The sequence below is a fragment of the Pseudorca crassidens genome, chromosome 4, assembly GCF_039906515.1.
Source record: "Pseudorca crassidens isolate mPseCra1 chromosome 4, mPseCra1.hap1, whole genome shotgun sequence".
Classification (NCBI taxonomy): Eukaryota; Metazoa; Chordata; class Mammalia; order Artiodactyla; family Delphinidae; genus Pseudorca; species Pseudorca crassidens.
In genome coordinates this window covers 116,624,304-116,636,739 of record NC_090299.1, presented here as the reverse complement: position 1 = coordinate 116,636,739, position 12,436 = coordinate 116,624,304, and positions in this window count along the sequence as shown.

Here is a 12,436-nt window from a genome sequence, read left to right as displayed (position 1 = left end):
GGCACATATATACAATGGAATATTACTCAGCCATAAAAAGAAATGAAATTGAGTTATTTGTAGTGAGGTGGATGGACCCAGAATCTGTCATACAGAGTGAAGTAAGTCAGAAAGAGAAAAACAAATAAAAACAAATACCATATGCTAACACATATATATGGAATCTAAAAAAAAAAAAAGAAAAAGAAAAAAATGGTTCTGATAAACCTACGGGCAGGACGGGAATAAAGACACAGACATAGAGAATGGACTTGAGGACATAGGGAGAGGGAAGGGTAAGCTGGGACGAAGTGAGAGAGAGTAGCATTACATATATACACTACCAAATGTAAAACAGATAGCTAGTGGGAAGCAGCTGCATAGCACAGGGAGATCAGCTCAGTGCTTTGTGGCCACCTAGTGGGGTGGGATAGGGAGGGTTGGAGGGAGATGCAAGAGGGAGGGGATATGGGGATATATGTATACATATAGCTGATTCACTTTGTTATACAGCAGAAACTAACACAATATTGTAAAGCAGTTATACTCCAGTAAAGGTGTTAAATAAAAAAATAAATAAATAAAGCACTGGCAGAAAAACAGTCAAGTAGATAAATGAAACATAATAGAGAGACCAGAAGTAAACCCACGCACTTACGGTCAATTAATCTATGACAAAGAAGGCAAGAATATACAATGGAGAAAAGAGTTTCTTCAACAAGTACTGCTGGGAAAACTGGATAGCTACATGTAAAAGAATGAAATTAGAACACTCCCTCACATCATAAACAAAAATAAACTCAAAATGGTTTAAAGACCTAAATGTAAGACCTGAAACCATAAAACTCCTAGAAGAGAATATAGGTAGAACACTCCTTGACATAAGTTGTATCAATATTTTTTTTTGGATCTGTCTCCTAAGGCAAAAGAAATAAATAAAGCAAAAATAAACAAAAAGGACTTAATTAAACTTAAAATATTTTGCACAGCGAAGGAAATGATTGACAAAAAAAAAAAACCTACTGGATGAGAGAAAATATTTGCAAATGATATGACCAATAAGGGATTAATATCCAAAATCTATAAATAGCTCATACAACTCAATATAAAAAAAAACAACCAAAACCAAAAAAATCAAACTCAATCAAAAAATGGGCAGAAGACCTGTATAGACATTTTTCTGAAGAAGACATATGGATGGCTAATAGGCACATGATGCTCAGTTCAACATCACTAATTATTAGAAAAATGCAAATCAAAAAAATGAGATATCACCTCATACATGTCAGAATGGCTATTGTCAAAAAGCCTACAAAATAACAAATGTTGGTGATGGTGTGGAGAAAAGGGAACCCTTGTACACTGTTGGTGGGAATGTTAATTGGTACAGCCACTGTGGAAACAGTATGGAGGTTTCAAACTAAGAGTAGAACTACCATATGATTCAGCAATTCCACTCCTGGATATATACTGGAAGAAAACAAAAACACTAATTCAAAAAGATACATGCACCCCAATGTTCATAGTGACACTCTTTGTAATAGCCAAGACATGGAAGCAACCCAAGTGCCCATCAACAGGTGAATGGATAAAGAAGATGTGGTGTGTATATATATATATATAATGGAATAGTACTCAGCTGTAAAAAAAAAAAAAAGAGTAAAATTCTGCCGTTTGCAGTGATGTCGATGGACCTAAGGAATATTATGCTTAGTGAAATAAGTCAAATACTGTATGGTAACACTTATATGTGGAATCTAAAAAATAATAATAAAATATAATAATAAATAATAATACAAATGAATGTATATGCAAAACAGAAGAACACTCACAGATACAGAAAACAAACTTGTGGTTACCAAAGCAGAAAGGGAAGAAAGGAGGGACAAATTCAGACTTTGGGATTAACATATACAAATTACTATCTAACATAGATAAACAACAAGAATACACTGTATAGCACAGGGAATTATAGCCATTGTTTTGTAATAAGTTATAATGGAGTATAATCTATAAAAATATTGAGTCACTATGCTGTATACTTGAAAATAATATAATATTGTAAATCAACTGTATACTTTAATTTTTAAAAAGGCAAAATATAAGAAAATAATTCATGTCAAACTAATTCACATGATTAGCTTACATGACTGAATATGAAGTTATTCTGAAATTTCCATTTTTAGCTATTATTGCATAATGAGGAAAATGGTGAGGACTTTTGAAATTTTATGTTACAGTGAGTCTCTGCTATGTTTGGTTAAGTCTTTCTCAGCTCCTTGTAATTAACCTGGCTTGATGAGATGGTTTGATGTCTGGGATTTGTTTCAAAATAACCCAGTGGAGTGAGTGGAGGGAAATGAATGGGTGTATAGATTAAACAAGATTGGCTGTGTGTTGGTAATTACTGAAGCTGGCTTGATGCGTTCATTCTATTCTTTCTACTTTTGTATTTTTGAAAAAATTTATAAAACCTTAAAAGGAGAAAAATCACTTAAAAATAAACCTAATTTTTTAGAGCATCTTTGAAGCACAATAAAATTGAGCAGAAAGTACAGAGAGTTTTCATATACCCCTTGTCCACCCCTCCCTCAGCCTCCCCCACAATCAACATCCCACATCAGAGTGGTTGCAATCAATGAACCCACATTGACAGATCATTATCGTCCAAAGTTCATAGCTTAGATTAGGGTTCACTCTTGATGTACATTCTACAAATTTGAACAAATGTATAACACCACATACCCACAATTATAACATACAGAATAATTTCACTGTTCTAAAAATCCTCTGTGCTCTGACAATTCATGCCTCTCTCTCCACTAACCTCTGACAATCACTTTTACCATCTTTGTACTTTTGCTGTTTCCAGAAAGTCATATAGGCAAAATCAGAAATCACTTTTTCAAATCATGACTCAAAATTAAAATCAATATCTTGCCACATAACATTTATTTATGTAAAAATAAAAAGAATTCAAATAGAATAAACATTAAAAAAATTTTAAAACCTGGCTTTCCCACAAAAGCATGAATGAGGAACATGCAACAACCATCCCAGAGAGTAATACCCCACCTCAGGGACAAATAAAAATCGATCTTGTATTTGCCCACTTGAATCTGCTTCTCTTCTCTTCATCTCCCAGGATGCCCCCTGATATTCTCTTTGTCTCCTTTCAACTGGAGACTTGCATTGGACTTGCTTTTCTGGCTTGACCTAACCCTCTTCTTAAGCCTCCACTCGACGTGACTGACCCAGGTAAGGTCCTTGCTCAGCTGTCCCTACAGAGGAGCAAATACCAGGCTTAGAAATAAGCCAGGCCACAAAAAATAAATGCTGGAGAGGGTGTGGAGAAAAGGGAACCCTCCTACACTGTTGGTGGGAATGTAAATTGGTACAACCACTATGGAGGTTCCTTAAAAAACTAAAAATAGAACTACCATATTACCCAGCAATCCCACTACTGGGCATATATTGGGAGAAAACCATAGTTCATAAAGATACATGCAACTCCAATATTCATTGCAGCTCTACTACAATAGCCAAGACATGGAAGCAACCTAAATGTCCATTGACAGAGGAATGGATAAAGAAGGTGTGGTACACATATACAATGGAATATCACTCAGCCATAAAAAAGAATGAAATAATGCCATTTGCAGCAACATGGATGGACCTAGAGATTATCATACTAAGGGAAGAAGTCAGATAGAGAAAAACAAATGTCATATAATATCACTCATTTGTGGAATCTAATTTTAAAAGATAATACAAATAAACTTATTTACAAAACAGAAACAAACTCACAGATTTCGAAAACAAATGCACGGTTACCAAAGGAGAAACTTGGGCAGGGAGGAATAAATTAGGAGCTTGGGATTAACATACACACACCACTATATATAAAATAGATGACCAACAAGGACCTACTGTATAGCACAGGGAACTCTACTCAATAATCTGCAATAGCCTATATGGGTAAAGAATCTGAAAAAGAATTAACATATGTATATGTATAACTGAATCGCTTTGCTGTACATCTGAAACTAATACAACATTCTAAATCAACTATAAAATTTTAAAAAAAAGTAAAGAAAGAAGCCAGGTCATATACTTCCTTGTTAAAGAAGGACCTTGTTTGCTCTTTTTTTGCATTTGCAATGGTGGATAATATAATAAGAAGTATCATTTTTTAAAATGTTAACTTATATGACTTGACTATTTTTATCCTCAGAACAGCCTTAACAAGATAGGTTTTAATATTATCTCCATTTTATAGATACAGACAGTGATGCAACAGAAAGTAAGTGGATCAAGTTTGCCCTGTTGGTAAGAGGTGTGTAAACTCTGGGCTGGGAATTAGGAGATGATGTTCTCCTCCTGCCTCTGCTATAAACCAGTTATGTAACTTGAAATAGCCTCATAAACTCGGTCTGTAGGCATGGGGTTGGACTAGCACTAGATTATCTTCTGGATCCTGTTCAGATTTGTGATTCTCTGTGTGATGTTCACACAAAAGGAGGCACCTCAAAAGGAGACATGTCCAGCCTTCAATAAATCTCTTCTGGAGTATTGAGTTTTGTCAACTTTTCAGCTAAATGGAATGTGTCCAAGTAGTACATATTGCTTTACCTCTTCTTTCATTCTTGCATCCCCAAATGGTTCCTCAAAGTATGATTCATAATTGAGTGGCATGGGCAGTTTGTTCTCATGTAATGTCTTCTTTCTCTAGGATTTCAAAAGCTCAATGTAATTCATTAGGACTCTTTGTTCTTCTTCTCTTTTTCTTTTTTTAATATTTATTTATTTATTTGTTTGCATCGGGTCTTAGTTGTGGCTTGCGGGCTCCTTAGTTGCAGCACGTGGGCTCCTTATTTGTGGCTCCAGGGATCCTTAGCTGCGGCTCACCTGCTCCTTAGTTGCGGTTGCAAACTCTTAGTTGCAGCATACATGTGGGATCTAGTTCCCTGACCAGCGATCAAACCCAGGCCCCCTGCATTGGGAGCATGGAGTCTTATCCACTGTGCCACCAGGGAAGTCCCCAGGACTCTTTGTTCTTAATGCAAATCTTTACCTAGAATCCTCTTGTCAACTATTTGGTAATTCCCCTGCTTTTGTTATACTTTTGAGGTGAAACAAAAGCCCAAACAAAACAATTTGCACCTGTGGTAGCCATCCACCAAGGTGGCCCCCATCCTTGCCTCTTGGTATTCACACACATATGGTTCCTTTCCACATTGTGCCAGTTGGTCTGTGTGACCAAAGGTAGATGGCAGAAGTCGTATTTATCACTTCCAAGATTGGATTATAAAAGCCACAGTGGCTTCTATCTTGGTGGCTCCCTCTGTTTTTCTCTTGGATCATTTGTTCTGGGGGAAGCCAGCTGCCATGTCAGGAGTAACTGTACTGAGAGGCTCAGGGAGGGAAGAACTGAAGGCTCCTGGTTGAAGGAGATCCTCCAGCCCAGCCAAGCTTGAGATGACTGCAGCAGCTAACACCTTGACTGCAACCTCATGAGAGACCCTGAGCCTCAGGTCTGCCCAGTTAAACTGCATCTAAGTTTTAGGGTAATTTGTTATGCAGCAATAGGAAATTAATTTTACAGATGAGGAAACTGATGCACTGAAAAGTTGAGTGTGTTATCCAAAAACACTCAGCCAGCAAGTGGTATTGCTGAGTAAAGTTCATAATTGTGTTTCCTTCTCATTTTAACATCATTTATCAGGGGCACATTTTCTTGGTCACTTTATGAAGGAACTTTTTTGGGGTATATGATATAAAAATGGTATAAAAAAGACTTGTTATACCTTTAACTTATAAAGTTACATTGTTTGTTGAACAATGAAGGACTGATATGTTTTCAATTTTCTTACAGCCTTTATTCTAAAAGAATAATTACATAAAAACTGCAAAACATTAAGGTAAATTTAAAATGAATTTTGTGTACTTATACCACACATGGGGCTTGATTAGCAGGGTGACCCAGTATGCTCAGCACAATCCTGCTTTTTGCCTGTTGTCTGGTGTAATTATTAGTAGTGCTCCCTTTCACACTCAAAAGTGGACTATGAACTATATGATGACTAAGTCAATGAATTAGTCATTGCTTGTCTCCTACAACATCAGTTTCTATTTCAACCAGAGCAACCTGCTTGGCCCCTTAAGGCTCATCCATCTGCATTCTTGGGTCGATTCTGGCCAGGTCAGGCCATCCTCAGTGAGTCCTTGTCTAGGACACATTTAACTCAGAATCAAGCAGATTCTTGTTGTCCATTCTCCTGCTGGTAGAAAGAGCAGGATTTGCAGTCAAACAAATCTGCTCTCAAACACCACTCCATGACTTACCAGCAGTGGGATCAGGTAGGGTAACTTAGATTAGGTTGTCCAATGGCACTTCTGCAATAACAGAAATGTTCTATAATTTGGCACTGTCAAATAGAGTAGCTACTAATCACATATGCTTATTGAGCACTTGCAGTGGGACTAGTATGAATGAAGAACTTGATTTTTAGTCCTATTTAATTTAAAAACAAATAGCCACATGTGGCTAGTGGCTACCATACTAGACAGCACAAAAATTCCTAAGCCTTAGTTTCTTCTCTTAAGAAATAGAGAAGATACCTACATTTCAAAGTTGTAAAAAATTTGAGAAAATGCTTCACAAATATTTGACACTCAAATAATTGCTATATTTACATACATAGACTCTTTGCCAGATTCTGTTCTCCAGTTGACCACACTATGACTCTATGCTTTGACACCTCCCTCCTCCTCATTACCTCCATATGCAGTCAGTCACCCTCCAGTGTTTCTATACCTCCTGAAAATGCAGCAAGTGTCCCACACCTTCCTTTCAGGGCTACCATCCTAGCCTGTGCTAACTTCATCTGGTCGACTTTGGCTTCAACAGTCCCTCTGCTTCTTTCTTGCTCCTGTCGAACTCATGTATGACACTGAAGCCCCATACATATTTTAAAAACACAAATATTGTCATTCCCTTACTTAAACTCTTTCAGTGGTTTCTCAATGGTTAATTGAAGTTAAAGACCAAGATGCTTCTGGAGACATAAAAGCTGTGCATGATCCTGTCTCACCTGCCTTTCCAGCTCTCCTTCCTCATCGTTCTCCAACCACACCAGCCTCCTTTCTTATCATTTAGTACAGCAAGCTCCTTCATGCCTTCGGGCTTTCCCAAATATGGTTCCTTTTGGCTGCACTGCTCTCAGTTCCTCCCTTTGCCTGGTTAACTCCTTCATAGGATTAAGATCTCTGCTCAAAAATGTCTCCTTCTCACGAGAGAACAGACTTCTGGCCAGTTAAATTAGGGAGATCAACTCTCACTCCACCCTAGCTTGCCTCTTCAAGGCACTGATCACAGTATGAAATTCTCTATTTACAGATCATTTTTTTAAACAACTAACCCCCATGCCTGACTATAAACTTCAGGAGCACAGGTACTGTTTTTCTTCTGCTCACCATTGTATTCTTAACACCTAATACAACACCTGGCTCATATCACATGCTCAATATGTATTTGTTAAGTAAAAGAGTGGGGCCAGGAAAATGATAGATTTTGCAATACGTAAATGAAAACTGCAACTAAGCAGCAAAAGAGAACACATAAACAAAAACAGAGAGACAGAGAAGGAGAGAGAAAAGTTCAGCTTCAAATTAGAGTTTCAGAAAAATCTAGAAATAACCTATTCAATACCAACATATATGTAAGTTTTGAGTTTTGTGATTAAAAAAGAATTATGCTGAGAGTTGACAAGCAATTTTTTCGACATTAGAGCTTCTAATGTTCATAATCTGGCTCTAATTACAGCTGATTTTTAAAAACTTATAAGTATTTTTCAAATTAAAAAATGAGCTGTAGACTTCCTTAGTGGCACAGGGGTTAAGAATCTGCCTGCCAATGCAGGGGACACGGGTTCGAGCCCTGGTCTGGGAAGATCCCACATGCCATGGAGCACCTAAGCCTGTGTGCCACAACTACTGAGCCTGCTCTCTGGAGCCTGCAAGCTGCAACTGCTGAGCCTGCATGCCACAACTACTGAAGCCCATGCACCTAGAGCCCGTGCTCCACAACAAGAGAAGCCACTGCAATGAGAAGCCCACGCACTGCAACAAAGAGTAGGTCCCCACTTGCTGCAATTAGAAAAAGCCCATGTGCAGCAATGAAGACCCAACGCAGCCAAAAATAAATAAATAAATAAATAAATTTATTTTAAAAAATGAGCTCTATTACTTTTATTTTTTAAAGATCTTTGTTTAAAAGCTAGGTTAAAAGATGTTGTTTATATTGATAAATATTTTAAAATCTAGCATTATCACTTTACGATTTACATAGTATGAAAAATGAAGTAGAGTACAGTGAACTTGCATTGGATATATCCATAATAATTTTTTACTCTTACTTTCAGAATATTAGGCTGAAATAATTAGGAATGCACATTGAGCATGTGCTAATTTATGAAATAAATCCATTTTGTGAGCACAAATAGGCACAATCAGAAAAAAATGGCAAAAGCAAATACAGATCACTTAAAGGTAAAGGAACTCACATATTCTGTTATCAGAAGGGGCATTCCAAGAATACTTTGTTTTCCCAGCAGAGAGAGAGAAAACCAAACTCCAGTCTTGTAGGAGTTTACTTTTTTTTTTTTTGGCCGCGCCTCCTGTGGCATGTAGGATCTGAGTTCCCCAACCAGGGATCGAACCCACACCCCCTGCAGTGGAAGGGTGGAGTCTTAATCATTGGACTGCCAGGGAAGTCCCGGTTTACTTTTTTTTTTTTTTTTTTTTTTTGGCGGTATGTGGGCCTCTCACTGTTGTTGCCTCTCCCGTTGCGGAGCACAGGCTCCGGACGCACAGGCTCAGCGGCCATGGCTCACGGGCCCAGCCGCTCCGCGGCATGTGGGATCTTCCCGGACCGGGGCACGAACCTGTGTCCCCTGCATCGGCAGGCGGACTCTCAACCACTGCGCCACCAGGGAAGCCCCCGGTTTACTTTTAATAACAGAATTTACTTAAATTCAATCTAATCTTAGTCAGTCTTCATCATGCGCAAAACCCTTTTCTCAAGGTTTCTTTTCCACAAACCTACCATCAATTTCTATATCCATATTAGTTTGTCCCTTATTTTTCTATGAAGAAACAACCAACTCTAGGATAAAATCACCCTTTTTTTCCACAACAAATGCATTTCCATTCTTCTAAAAACATACATCCTGCTTTCCTTGAACATTGAAATATTTCCCTTATTATTTCTAGTAGCTTTTAATTACATGTATATTATAATTCTTAACCCTTAAAACAGCTTAATCCGTAGCAAAAACTAAGAAGCAAGCAACTGTGAACTGTTTATCATACCAGTATTTCCTGATTGGCAGTGTGAGGGAGGGGAGCTGCAGGGTGTGTGAGCAGCTCATGCTCACACAACCAATTCTTGGATTGGTTGGCATCAAGGTGAAGTTCCAAGCACCACCAATCTTCTGGTTTCAAACTATCTGTGGTCTACATGTTTATGGTCAGCAGTTTTAATCTGGTAGTAGTCTGGTTCCTGTAAAAATGACTTAGGAATGTGAGTCAGACCTTTATATATATTATATATATTATATTTATGTATATGTAATATATATATATTATATATATATATTTCAGGGAACTGGGAGTTTAGTGACTCTGCTATGTGGCTGGTTTATAGTCTAAATTATCACCAGTTTCCTGGCCCAACAAGTATTCTTTCTTTTTCCATCTTCACATTTCCTAATCATTAACTCTTGCAGCAGACTTCTGAGATTCAGAGGCCTGGGAGGCTAAAGCAAAAGTCTTTTACTTCAAAAGACAGGTACACAGGGGCTTGTATGTGGATTCAATCCCCCCTTTTCTTTGATGCATCTCAATCTTAAGGGGAACAGGTGTCGTACAAGAAAGGGAATAATGTTTTGGATAGAGAGGTTAATCATAAACTCTGCAGAGTAACTCAGTTTTAGGGGGACTTGGTTTCATATTCAGAATGAGATTAACATCATATTGCATATAAAATGCATTAATATGATATAAAATCATAGTAGAAGAATGTCATTCATTGGAAATGTCCTTAGGCAAACATATTTTTAAAAAATTCTTAAGGTTAAATAGTAGGTGAAATAGAAAGTAAGACCACAGAAAGTATGGGAAAATACTTAAAAGGGGTTGATGTTTGCCTATCACATATGGTATGCTTCAAATAAATTTTAGGTGACTATGTCAAGAATTTGAATATTTGTTGAATTAGATTAAGGGAAGTTGTTTTAAGGTCAATTGGTCTGTTTCAAAGGCAAGAACAATAAGGTTGGTGAGGAAGGGTGATATTTAGAAGGCAAAAATGCAGGACTTGGGAACAGATTAGATATATGAAAGTGACACAGAAGGAGTCATTGATTCTCACATTCTTTCCTTGAACACCTGTGTAGGTACTGATACTATATCCCATTCTGAGAGGATGAGAACTTAGAAGGAAGAGCATATGTGACAGCAGAAATTAGTTCATTTTGTAGCATGCTGAGTTTTGAGATACTTCTCAGATGGCAGTATATGTTCCATTTGGCAGTTAGATATATAGGTATGGAACTCAGGAATAAAAATGAGGGTGATAAAAACATTTAGGGCTTATTCATATATAAGTGAAATCTGATGCTATGGGAGTAACAACAACAAAATCCTCCAAGGATATTGTGTAAAGTCTTGCTCTTCTGAGCATGGCCCATGGACCAGTGTGAAAGCCAGCATCCAAGATGGTCCCCACCTCCAGGTATTCATGACCTTTTGTGGTCTCCTCCCACATTGAAAAAGGCTGACTTGTATAACTAGCAGGATGTCGTATAAATGACAGTGCGACTTCTGAGGCTGGGTCATAAAGGACACTGTGGTTTTCTTTTGCTCTCCTGAATCACTGGCTCTGTGGGAAGTCAACTGCCAAGTCCTGAGGACAATGAAATAACCCAATAATTAGGAACTCCTTCCAACAGTCACATGGGTGAGCTATACTTGAATCAGATGATCCCCCACTTGAACTTCAGATGACTACAGCCCTTGCCAGCATTTTGTCTACAGCCTCACAAGAGATCCTGAGCCAGAACAATCCAGCTCCCAGGTTTCCTGACCTTTAAGAAATTATGTGAAATAATACATTTGCTGTGTTAAGCTCCTACATTTTGGAATAATTTATATACAGCAATAGATAACTAATACAATCAGCATCAAAGCTGTAACCTGAAAGCTTGTTGAAATGCAGGATCTCAGTCTCTACACAGGACCTATTGGACTAGAATATGCATTTTAACAGAGCCCCTGGTGATTTGTATGCACGTTAAGTTTGAGAAGTCCTAGTACAGAGTTAAAAAAAGATAAGATAGCCCAGGACAGTAAGTATGGGAGGGGGGGGAGGGTTAAAAGTTGGGCAGAGAAAAAGAAGTGACAGTGGCAGAGGAGGAGTTGCTAGCAAGGGAGGAGGGACATCAGGAGAAATTAAACAACATCAGGAGAAAGAACTGACAAAGAAAATAAAGGAGGAAGTTTCAAGAAGAAAGCGAATGTCAGTATTATCAAATGATGCAGTGAGGCTGAGTGAGAGAAGAAACAGAAAAGGGCCATTAATGTTTGGTTATGCCTTTCTGAAAGTATTTTTAAAATAGTTTAGAAATAGATACTGACATAGTTAAAGGATGATATGACAATTTCTGGGATTTGCTTCAAAATACTATAAGAGGATAGGAAACGGTAGTATAGATGAAGCATGCTTGACCATGAACTGATAATTGTTGAAACTGGGGGATGGGTACATGGGACAAATAGTATATTGTAGTAGTTGGTCTGTTTTATTTATGTTTGAAATTTCTCACATTAAAAAGTTTTAAAATGTCTATAAAATTGCTTTAGGAGATTATGGGTGACTTTCATCAGGGTGAATTTATTAGAGTTTCAGAGCAGAAGCCAGGCTACAGTGAGTTGAGAAGAAAAGATAACAAATGAGGACAGGGAGTGGAGATTATTTTTTTCAGAAATTTGATTTTGAAGGAAAGGAGAGAGAGCAGAAGCTTCAAGGGGAGAAAATGTTAATGTGGGGTTGTTAGAATGAGAGAGCCAAAGGTTCTCTATAAAATAAAGAAAAAATATCTACTTGTTATGACCCAGAAAAGTCATCAACATCAGCCTCAAGGCTGAGTCTTCCACTTGTTGTTCTTTAGCTTTGTTTGAAGACATTGTAAAATTTATTTGAATTGCCTTGAGTCTCCAAACCTTTTGATAATTCAATGACCAGAACTGTAGTTAAATATTTTCATAAACAGCTATTTATAGTGCTATGTGTAACACTCAAGTGGTGAAGGTATTACCTGAGTTGAGAATTTTAGGATTGTTTAATGAAATCTCAAACAGAAATGAGTGGCCAAAGTCCAGTAATACCAGCCATGGG